General features: G+C 42.3%; 1 long non-coding RNA gene across 1 annotated transcript; it reads right to left on the bottom strand.

Annotated features, from left to right (window-relative positions):
• Positions 1-3,060: 3,060 nt before the first annotated feature.
• Positions 3,061-4,212, bottom strand: LOC125464840 (uncharacterized). Its single transcript, XR_007250106.2, has 3 exons — positions 4,102-4,212; positions 3,500-3,521; positions 3,061-3,208 (listed from the first exon to the last, which is right to left on the bottom strand). It is a non-coding gene; the product is annotated as an uncharacterized LOC125464840 (long non-coding RNA).
• Between the last annotated feature and the right edge of the window lie 8,188 nt (positions 4,213-12,400).

Below are 12,400 nucleotides of genomic sequence, written 5' to 3'. Positions count from 1 at the left end.
AGAGTTTTGAAATAGAGCCAAAGCTTACCTGGGAGCCAGTCTAAGCCAGTGAGCACAGAGGGTGTATAGACAGCACTCGGTGGAACCTGAGTCATTGAGGCAGGCTGTTGCAGTAGCAGTGATACAGTGAATGTGAGGTATCAAAGAGAAGATACTCACACTTCCCCTGGCAGAGTGGAGAAGGTCACTGATCTTTTTCCTACATTGCTGGGCATTCTTTTGGACCGTGGAGACTGCACTGATCCAGGTGACAACCTCTTGCCATGTTGGCAGGGTCCGCTGTTGGGAATTCTCTGCTAGTCTTGGGGCAAGTGGATGGTAATTGTCCTGCACCAGCCCATCCACCACAACCTCCAGACGTCTGTCTGCCAAGCAGTGTCCCTTATATGGCATGTCGGGGGGTAAATAGATCACATTGTTCAGGGCAGCCCAAGATGGACCACTTGATCAAGTACACATCAGTATTTAAAGTTCAGGACTATGTCAGAGATCCTGGCAAGGGCGAGCACTCCTGCCTACAGCAAGTGAGAGCATCAGACAAGCGGGCAGCATAGGGAGCACGAAGCATGGTTGATGAGGCCAGTTTAGGAGAATTGCACAAAAAAAATTCACGGAAAAGAAAATTGACACTACTAGTTTCTGGTAAGATTCAGCTCCATAAGGAGACCTGTAGAAGCCTCCAAGAGTTGATAAGGTGTCTGCCTTATCTCCATCCAAGCCATTTTCAAGTTGGATGGAGCTCAATGCAGTTTCCAACATTAACCTTCCAGAACAACATTAAAGTTCCAAGGGATAATGGGAACTGCAGATGTTGGACAATCCAAGATAACAAAGTGTGGACCTGATGAACGCAGCAGGCCAAGCAGCATCTTAGGAGCACCTAAGTTTCTGATTGGCCTGCTGTGTTCATGCAGCTCCACATTCTATAAAAGTTCCGATGTTTTCTTTAAATATACAATATATAAAGAGAAAGAGGACAGGGTGGTAAGGGCATGGGAGGTGTGTGGCACCATTAATGCTGACAGTAGGTAAGACTATGATAGATAAAAATGAGGAAGTTATGTTCCACTTACATGGACCCCTGTACAGAGACTCTGTGCTCAACTTTGACATAAAACATCAGGATAGATACATTGACTTAGGTGGGAATACCATGCAGATTCATTTAAATGATGCCAGGACCTAAATTATGACAGCAAGTTACATATTTTTGCTTGTATTCTTTTCCATTAAGGAGGTTCGCTTTGACATTATCAATTTGTTAAAGGGATTTAATGGGATATATACAGAGATCTATTTTCTGTGCTGGGGGGAAGTCCAGAACATGGGGCTGGTAGCCTTAACTTCAGTTCAGTTCTATATGAGTGAAATCAGAGAATAGCTTCTTGAATTATGTAAGTAATTATCACAGTGAGGTGAAGCGAAGGAAGAGCAAAAAAATTATTTAGAAGACATGGTTGAAGATTCCTACAAATTGGAAAAGTAAGCAAGCATTGATGAAAATTTGTTTTCAGGCAAGCCTTTGATCATTGGAGAAAGTCAGAAGATACACTACACCAGATTACAGTCCAATAGGTTTATTTAAAATCACAAGCTTTCGGAGCACAGTGATGTCACCTGACAAAGGGGCTGCCCTCCGAAGGCTTGTGATTTTACATAAACCTATTGGACTGTAATCTGGTGTCACGTGATTCTAGCTTTGGCCACCTCAGTCTAACACCAGCACCTCCAGTACATGGGAGAAAGATCAGATTAAGCAGGAAAAATGTAACAGTTCCCTTTATTTGGTTTTTTTGGAGATTTCTACCCTAAAGGTGGTGTTTTAAATTTGGTGAAGATTTTTGTTCTTCAGAGTCTTGTACTTATGCTGATTCTATGTTGCTAAACTGATGCTACTGTACAAATCGGTGAACTACTGTACATAGTTCTTGTCATTCAGTGGCAGGAAGGATACCATTGGCCCAGAGAGATTGAAAGAGTTACAAGTAAAAACACTCAAACTGTAACGAAATGACAATTGGATTTTCCTACTTTAGACAATAGGAGAATTTGGTGCCGTTTGATTGAAATATTCCAGGCTCTTAAAGCAAAGTTGTAGCAGGTAAATTCTCCTGAAAGAAGTCAAATAGTGAACCAGAGCAGCTTGCGTTTAGAAACAAATATGGGAGAAAGTACTTTTGAACAAGTACAAATGTACAAATGAACGCTGATGCCAAACCAAGAATGAAAATGTGGGGAGGGACAGGGTGGTTTCAATCGAGGTCTGAAAGGAAAACGTTAAAATGGAGATGTGGAAGGTTTTTAGGGAGTAAATGTTAGGTGGCTGAAGGCATTTAACTGCACCAAATGGAAAGGAGGTGTGGTGTGGTGGAATGCAAGTGATGGCCTGGAAAATAATTTAAAGTTAGCAATAAGGATGAAGGCGAACTGGAACACTTCATCACAAAGTACTAATGCAGTACGGCATCGGGGATGATAATTTTAGCAGTAAGTACAATGTATTCAACAGACAGAAAGGCATGTATCTGGAGTGACAAAGTATATGGAAATCAAGCAATAGTTTGATCTATCAAAAGTGATAAGCTTGCCAGTCTTTTCATTTTTCGAAAAAGCAAAGAATTGCTGATGCGAGAAATCAGAAACAAAATCATAAATTGCTGGAAAAACTCAGCAGATCAGGCAGCATCCATGGAGAGAAAGCACAGTTCAGATTTCGGGTCCAGTCTGCCTTCTTCAGAACCGGACCCAAAATATCAATCGTTGTTTCTGCCTGAACTGCTACGTTTTTCCAGCAATTTATGATTTTATTTCTTTCTCTTTTTCTCATGCTTTAATAACTCTACATCCTCTACATGTCAAAAAACATCAGCTTCAGTGTGACCGAGTGGTATTATCGCTGGGCCGTTTCTCAAGAATCCCAGGTAATGTTCTGGGTACTCAGGTTCAAATCCTGCTATTGCAGATGGTGGAATTTGAAGTCAATTAAAAAACACATCTGGAATTAAGAGTCTAATGATGACCACAATTTTAGGAGACTCTTTCATTATCACATACCTGGAATCAACTACTTTCCATCCTTCCATTTGCGCAAGAGGAACTTTAAAAATAGATGTTTACCACTTACTGAGGTCATTCAATAAATGCTTTCAAGAGAAGATTGCGATGGTCCATGTTACTGTTGATGTTAGAATTAATCTGCTTACGAATGCTGATGAATATAAAAGAGAAAACTGAAAAAGGTTGTTATAATCAAGAGAAGTAATTAAATAATAAAAAAGTTTTTTTTAAGAAACGCTTGACTAGTTTTCCTCAAAAGAATTTCCTAATCATTGAGTTAAAATATTTGTTCTTGTTATGCCATATCCTAAAATAATTTAAAAATAGGACTCAATTTTCAATCTGTTCAATTGCTTTGTGATATTCTGATTCAGACAATCGGTTTCTGAAAATTTCTGCACAGCAAGTTATAGCTGCCATCAGATAATTGAAAATTACTTACACTGGAATCCCTCTCCAGGCAGCTGAAATAATGGGAAAAGAATTGGTAAGAAATGTTTCATCTTGAAAAATTGTTCAGTATTTTAAGTACGTTTTCTGAAGTTCCTTTCAGTAAGATTGTTTGGGTTTAGGGAGTGCCCTTTTGACATGGATTAGAAGATTTTATATTGGTGATTATAGGAAATAAATTATTATATGTTGTGTAATGTAATAATCACAAAAACTACAAATATATGACGACTTTCATTCTTTTCCAGTGTTGCTGCACTACAGGGATTTTCCAAGAATTAGGCAAAATGACATATTCCATCAAATTCAGGTCCATATTAAGGCACTGTGGGGAACTCATGAAAGAATAGAGGGATAGTTAAAAACTGAGAGCACATGAGGCAATTACAGAGCTGCAAATAAAATGTAAAGAGATATTGCTACTTAGAACTTTGAATGGGAAGAATGTTCCAGCAGTTATAGATACCATTCATATCAGTATATTTTATCCTAGCCAAAGGTTAGACCAGCTGTGAGTCTGAGCAACACTTCATTTGTCTTAAAAATAATGGAATTTGCCATGGTCATAAGTTTGTTAAATATGAATTTACCGACCTTGCACCAGGATTGGTGAACCAAACATACATTCTGTTCATTTGAAAACACATGGAACAAGATTACTCAGCAGACAAATTCACTGTAAAGCTTCAGCAACTATTACCAGAGGCAAACACAGCTGCAGTGTCGTCACACTACATGGTGCAAGCTTAACTGAGTAATGGCTGCTTGTCACATATTCCACATCCTGGTTTCTGGTATATTAGCATATGATCTCTTAAAGTGATATCACAAACTGTACTTACATAATTCATCTTTTATTAACGGCTTTTCAAGAAAATTTAATTCCATGGTGTTGGTAAAAGTCTAGTTCATTTCTCCATTATCTCCCCAAGGCAAGGAGGCTATATAGGCCATTCATCAAGTTACTCTTGTGTCTTAATCAGGGAAATGTCAGTAAGTTATCATAAAATGTACATAGATTAAACTCTTTGTTAGTGTGCACAAAATTGGTGCAAACACATGGAACAGACAGTGCAGATTCTGTACATCTGTACCTCAGAATTGTGCTGGGTTTCATGTGTAGCTTAAAGACCTGGCTCTATATTAAAAGAATGCTTCTTTCTGCAATGGGCAGGTATTTGCGCTGTCCATCTAAAAGCCCAAGCTATCAGCAGCAGAAATGCCAGTGTAAATTGAAATTATTTAACATACTGCCTCGCCGTGGCCTTGACCACAGTTACAAATCAGCACCAGAGTTATCTAGTTATCTGTTGTCCAGTACTTCCTTACCATAAGGATAGGAGATTTAGAGATGTCTCCTAAAGAAACAAGCCTGTTAAAAAAAAGTCACGTGGTGATTCAACTCACTGGGCTGAATTACCCCAAAATTTGCCAAGTGTAAATTTTGGGCAGTTTCATAGTGGCCTTCAATTCATGTGTTCTAGGAGCTGGAGGTCTTGGTGGGTTGGGTCATGGAGAGGAGGGCTGTCCTCTTTCCTCACAATGGTCAGAGGAGACCACACCACCTACCAACCTGGTCTGAAGTTGCTGCTAGATCAGTGCCATTGCCATAGTCTGGGGGAATGCTCACCAATACAGGAAGCAAGTTAATGACCTTCTGTGCTTCCTGAGGATTAGTGTCACCATCTCCTTTCTGCTACCTCACAGTCACTCTAACACTGCCACTGTGTCCACTGGCCACTAATACTCATGGTCTACTACACTTTCACTACTAGATGCAGCACCATCTCTAAAGGCTCTCACCCAACCTCTCTCCACAAGTACTAACACTTCCTGACCTCTGTGCTTCCTAATCACTCACTCGGGACACCTCACCAGCTTTTCTCCATCTGCTCCAACACTAACAGCCATGCCAGACAGTGTTATTTCACTCAAACCCTCTATCTCATTGCAAGACAAACAGCACACAATAGGGCTGAAAGGGCTAAGACAGTTGAAGGAATGCTCAACATTCATGTCTTCCCCTTGTATGAGGAAAGGGTTCTTGAGCCCATGGGAGGGCGTACAGACTGCTCATACTAGGATGCTAAGACCTATATATCCCAAAAACCAAGGAACAATCATTGTGTGGTGCTCATCCATTCCCACTGCTATGAACGTACCTTAACATGCTCAAGCTCCTTCTCCCATCACTCATCTCATTGCCTCTCGTCTTCTAAAGGCACGAGCAGCACCAACACAGCCTCCTCCTACAAGACAACAATCCCTCCAAACACCAGCTCCTCCTCCATCTTGAGGGTGGCACGGTGGCTCAGTGGTTAGCACTGCAGCCTCACAGCGCCAGGGACCCAGGTTCGATCCAGATTCAGGTAACTGTCCGTGCGGAGTTTGCACATTCTCCCTGTGTCTGCGTGGTTTCCTCTGGGTGCTCCGGTTTCCTCCCACAGTCCAAATACATGCAGGCTAGGTGGATTGGCCATGCTAAATTGCCCGTAGTGTTCTGGGGGTGTGTGGGTTATAGGGGGATGGGTCTGGGTGGGATGCTTCAAGGGGTAGGGTGGACTTATTGGGCCAAAGGGCCTGTTTCCACACTGTAGGGAATCTAATCTAAAAAAAATGCTCTCATTAACACACACAGGCAGAAGGAGAGGAGAAGGCAGGTTTGTTGGAGACACTCAGGAAACTGGATGGAAGGTTGAAGGAGTACGCCAACACCATCTGTACCATGCTCTCTCTAGTTTTCAACCATCTGCCAGTCTCCATGGACAGATTGGTAGTTACCATGGAGCTCCAGGTCCTGCAGAATGTTCATTGGCTGTTGGATATGGGCACAGACCTGTACTCCATTGCTTTAGAAATTGGTGGTTACCATCAGTGGCAGAAGCACAGAGGGGATGAGGGACCTTAATCTTACTCCAGGTAGCCCTTCCTCAAAAGGAGACAGGGTGATGCCAGTAAGTAACCAGCTGGAAGGGGGATCCTCAACCCATTTTAACCTCATTATGGTCCGCATTACCTTCTTTTTTTTTCTCCCTCAGTTACAATTATCCATCCCATTGTCTGCAGAGCTATCTTTTTCTATAACTGGGCTCAATCTCCACCTATACATTCACCCTTTCCCTCTCGCCATTCTCCCCATCCCCACCCCCACCCCCTCTGCCATTACCCCATCCCATTACCTCTCCAACATCTGTCATCAGCATTTATACCATTTAGCTATTATCAGTTCTGAAGAAGAGTCATTGAACTGGAAATGCTAGTTCTGCTTTCTTTCCACAGACGCTGCTAGGCCTGCTGAGTTTTTGCAGCAATTTCTGTTTTTGTTACGATCTCCACCACCTGCAGTTCTTGGTGTTTATTTCTACAGTCAATGACTTCATCTGATGTAGCTCCGCTGCAACCAGGTTTCAACGGCGCCCTATCTGTTTTGTGCACTCGACACTGCTCTGCCGTAGCATAGTGAAAGTAATGTTTCTCCCACTTGACATCTTCCTTTATATCCTCAGCTCTCCTACAGCCATTACATCCCTGCTTTGCCTGCTCCAGAATCGTGCGACACACCAAGGTGTACAGCAAGGTCATGCAGACCCATATGAAGAAGGTGACCTCACCTTATGGAGGCCTGTTGTGTATCCTGTGTTGGTCCTGGTGGGAGAAGGGGCTGTACTATCTTGATGCTCTGCCTCAGTCACTGTGTTGTATAATGGAGTCCATCAGCCATGGTTAAAGAGAGTTGCCAATGGCTCCCAGCATCTATCCTTAGGAGACATGAGACCCTTGGAATGAAGTATAAACATGAATGTTATCAAAGACATAGACACCGTGGTAGCTTTCAAATGGTACAGACCTCAGAGTAGTTACAACAATGATCACAGATTATTTGGACATTAGTAAGAAAGGGTTCCATTCAGACAATGAAGTTAATCACCAAAACTGGAGTCCTTAGAAAAATAAGGAAAACATCCCACTGGTTGGAGTCGCACCCGACACGTAGGAAGACAGTTGTGATTGTTGGACTTTGGTCATCTCAACTCCCAGACATCTCTGCAAGAGTTCCTCAGGGTAGTGTCCTAGGCCCAACCATCTCCAACTGCTTCATCAATGACCTTCCCTCCATCATAAGGTCAGAAGTAGGGATGTTCGCCAATGACTACACAATGTTCAGCACCATTCGCAGCTCCTCAGATATTGAAGCAGTCTGTGTGCAAATGCAGCAACGTCTGGACAACATTTAGGCTTGGGCTGACAAGTAGCATGTAACATTCCCTTCACACAAATACCAGGCAATGACTATTTCCAACGAGAGTGAATCTAACTATCATGCCTTAACATCTAATGGCATTACTATCGCTGAATGCCTAACTATCAACATCCTGGGTGTTACCATTTACCAGAAACAGAATTGGAGTAGCCACATAAATACAACAGCAGGTCAGATGCCTGAAGTTCTGCAGTGAGTAACTCACCTCATGACTCCCCAAAGCCTGTGCACCATCTCTAAGGCACAAGTCAGGAGTGTGAGCACTATGAACACTAAGAAAGCAAGGTAAGACTCCAGAGATTCACCCCATTTCCATGCAAAGGATAGGTATATGTCCCTCCTGTAAAGTCACCTAGCAGCTAAGTTGTAATGTGAGGTATCACAGAGCTCCAAAGTGCAGAGCTGAAATGCTGAACAGTACTGCAAGTGAGCCCGAGACATGCCAATAATGATGTGATGAGGTTAGTGCTCTGCCAGTGCTGACTTCTGTGAATGGAGGGTACTGTCCGTCGTTGTCCATGGAGCGTGCCATGAGGTGTTGGGGAATATTGGCCAAATGAATGCCCAGAGAAGAGGCCAGTGAGCTGCAGCCACCAAGTAATGGCTCTGGAATTTGAGTCAGGAATTGGCACCATCCAGACTCTCTCTGCTGCCTCGAAACCTGCATAGAAATGAGATGAGATTAGGTAAAAATGAGATGTTAATTCATGCAATAGGCCCTTCGCAATTCCCTAGCAAGATTCTGACATAGCTGTTAAAACCTAAAGGGGAAAATCAGACTATTTCTCTCAGTGTTGAGAATCTCATTCTTTAATTTTACCACTGCCTCCCATGTCATTCAGAGTCTGGGAAATCTTTTGCTTGCTTTGAATACTTCGAACTGCAGTTTACTATGACCATTACCTTAACAGTTTTACTGTCTTTTTGCTATGTTTTTCTCTGGATTATCGATGATTTCATTGGCAATATTCTTGTCCCTGAGTCATAATGTTGCAGCTTCAAGTCCCACTTCAAAGCTTAAATGCACAAATCAATGCTGGTTCCTCACTATAGCACCGAGGGAGAACGACACACACACTGTGCTGACTTTCAGATGAGATGTTAAACTGAGGTGCCGCTTTGGGAGGCTGTAAGATATCCCATTCACTATTTTGGCAAACAATATTCATTCCTTATTAACATCAATAAAAAATAAACAGATTATCTTGTCATTATTACTTTGCAGTTTCTGGGAGTTTGCAGAAATTAGTTCCCAGATTTGCTACAGGTAACAGTCACTACAATGATCAATAAAGCTACACCATTGGCTGTAAACACTTTGAAATGTCCAGTGGTTGTGAAAAGTTTTATATAATTACAAGTCATAATTTTCATTGTTTTGACTTTTTTGAACCTACACATCCAGTACTTCAGGGAAGGATTGTCCATCATTCATTGATCCAAGGAAAACCATTCAGGGATTTTGCAAATATGATGAGGCTAATTCTTCTTTAGTGCAGTAATATGAAGTTTTTGATCAGTTTAAGTTCCTCCTGTAAATGTTTCCCAACTTAATGGTAAATCCATCTCACATCTTAGTTGCTTCTTGTGCACATTGACATGTGACAAAATTCATCTTTTGTAAAAAGATCTCTTGCTCGTGTAACAAAGCTTACTTCATGGGTCAGAAATCAAACCTTGGATATTGACATTGCTGGCTAGACCAATATTTATTGCCCATCCTTAATTCCCCTTATCAGAAGATGGTGACACGTTTTCCCCTTGAATTGCTACAGTCCATGTGAAGTCAGTAGCTGACAGGAAGGGAGTTCTGGGATTTTAACTCAGCAGCAGTAGACAAACAGCAAGATAGTTCCAATTCCAGGTGATTCATGTCTCGAAAAGGAACTTGTAGGGGTGATGATCCTATGTATCTGCCCCCTTGTCCTTCCAGGTGGCAGAGGTAATGGGTTTGGAAGATGGTGACGTAGGAACCTTGGTGTGTTGTTGCTTTGTATCAGTAGATGATACACATTGGTGGCATTATGTGTTGGTGGTGAAGGGAGTGAATGTTCAAGGTGTTAGATGGAGTAACAACAAAATGTTGTTTTGTCCCAGATGATGTTGTGTTTCTTGAGTGTTGTTCAAACTTCATTCATTCAAGCAGGTGGACAGTATTTCATCACACTGGGCCCTCAGGATGGTGCGCAGGCTTTTAAGAGACAGGAAGTGGATGACTGCCCACAGAAATCTTAGCCTCTGGTCTAATTTTGTAGCTACAGTTTGGCTAGTCCAGTTCAATTTCTACTTAATGGTAACTCCCTGAATGTTGAGAATGGGAGATTCAATTATTGTAATCCTGTTGAATGTCAGGTGGAGATGGGTGGATTCTCACTTGTTAGAAATAATAATTGCCTGGCACTCAAGTGGTACAAATGTTACTTATGTCTGCGTGAAATGATCAAACAAAACACTCAACACCCAGAGTCCACTTCTGGCATCAAAGAGTTTATTGAAAATTACACCAGTAAGAAGAAACCTCTGGGGTTCCTGAAGCTTCTTCGATAGCAAAGGAAAGACACATACTTGCATATATTTGTTTCAACCCAGCTTTAGCAATTACAGACCAATCATATCATAAATTAATCATATACACATCCAGTTAGGTTAATTATGTGATTGTATGGTCAGTGCTGAGCGGCTTTATGGACAACTCTCGGTCTTCCATGATCTCATGATGTTTTGTCCCAGACAACCTTATCTCCCTCCTTAGGGCCTTTCACAAAGCGTTCTGTTCAATCACATTCCAATGCCTGCAGATTTCTGCATCTGCAATTCAATTCTCCCTGTAAGCAGCTGGGGGTTGGGGGTGGGGGTTTATCAGGGGGAGGGGCACTTTCTTTTCTGACTGTGACCCTCTTGTTCATAGGATTTTCAGTGAAATTTCTTTGATGCTTATGGTGTTTTTCTGTTATATATGTGAAATCCATAACTAATTCAAAATCTGTAACTTTGATTATCTGGAAATCTAAAGTCTAGTATTTGTGACATATCCCAGACTCCAAATCAATGAAGTATGAAATTTTTCTGTCAGCAAACACGGTGCTCTTATCCAGTTGCTCCCTGCGTAAACAACAGCAGCTGCATATCTGTTTCTGAACTCTTTGTAAAACAGTTGTAAGCCCCTTTTGTGGGCTATCTTAAAATTGTTACCTTGGACATATGCTTGGTCTACAGAGCTACCATTGTTTTAACTTACACAAACTACACCAAACAAGGTATAATTTTAAGTCAACTGGAAATTACTTCCGGTCATCTTGTGCTGCTTTCAGCCATGGGAAGTCCTAATACCTTTCATTCATCAGCCAAAGCCTAAATGTTGCCCAGGCTCTGTGTATTTGGAGGCAGGCTGTTTAGTATCCAAGGAGTTACAAACGGTGCTGAACATGGTGCAATCATCACCGAACATCCCTACCTCTGACCTTGTGATGGAGAGAAGGTCAGTGGAGAAGCAGCTGAAGGTGGTAGGGCCTGTGACATAGATCTATCTGGGAGGGCAGAAATGGATCTCACCCAAGAACAAGACCTCCAACAATCTAACACCCTTTGAGTAGTGTACTGGGGAATCAACACTGATCTTTGTGCTCGAACTCAACGAGTGGATGCTTGTGGATGAAGTGCCAATCAAGCGGGCTGCTTTGTCCTGGATGGCGTCAAGCTTCTTGAGTGTTGTTGAGGCTGTGCTATCCAGGCATGTGGGGAGTATTCTATCATACTCCTGACTTGTGCCTTGTAGATAGTAGACAGTCTTTGGGGAGTCTACTTGCCGCAGTATCCCCAGCTTCTGACCTGCTCTGGTAGCCACTGTATTAATGTGGTGAGTCTAGTTGAGTTTCTGGTCCCAGATTAGTCCCAGGATGTTGCTGGCGGGACATTGAGTGATGGTAATTTCATTGAATGTCAAGGGGCAGTGGTTAGATTGTCTCTACTTGGAGATGGTCATAGCCTGGCATTTGTAAGGTGTTACTTGCTACTTGTCAGAGCAAACCTGGATATTGTCCAGATCTTGTTGCATTTGGACACAGACTGTTTCAATATCTGAGAAGTTGCAAATGGTGCTGAATATTGTACAATTATCAGCAAACATCTCCACTTCTGACCTTATGATAGAGGGAAGCTCATTGATGAAGCAGCTGAAGATGGTTGGACTTAGGACACGGCCTTGAGGAAATCCTACAGAGATGCCCTGGAGCTAAGATGACTGATCTACAGCAACCACGACCATCTTACCATGTGTCAGGTATGACTCTAGCCACCAGAGAGTTTTCCCCCTGATACGTATTGATAGCAGTTTTGCTAGGGCTCTTTGATGTCACACCTGGTCAAATGCAGTCTTGATGTCAAGGGCTGTCACTATCACCTCACCTCACCTCAGCTCTGAAATTCAGCTCTTTTGTCCTTGTTTGGACCAATGCTGTGATGAAGTCAGGAGCTGAGTGGTCCTGGTGGAACGCAAACTGGGCATCACTGAGCTGGTTAATGCTGAGCAGGTGCTACTTGAGAGCACTGTTAATGAAACCTTCCATCACTTTATTGATAATCGAGAGTAGATTAATGGTGCCATAATTGACCAGATTGGATTTGTTCTGCTTT

The sequence above is a fragment of the Stegostoma tigrinum genome, chromosome 24 (assembly GCF_030684315.1).
Source record: "Stegostoma tigrinum isolate sSteTig4 chromosome 24, sSteTig4.hap1, whole genome shotgun sequence".
Lineage (NCBI taxonomy): Eukaryota > Metazoa > Chordata > Chondrichthyes > Orectolobiformes > Stegostomatidae > Stegostoma > Stegostoma tigrinum.
The sequence above is the reverse complement of the archived record's forward strand: the minus strand, read 5'-3'. Positions and strand labels throughout refer to the sequence as shown.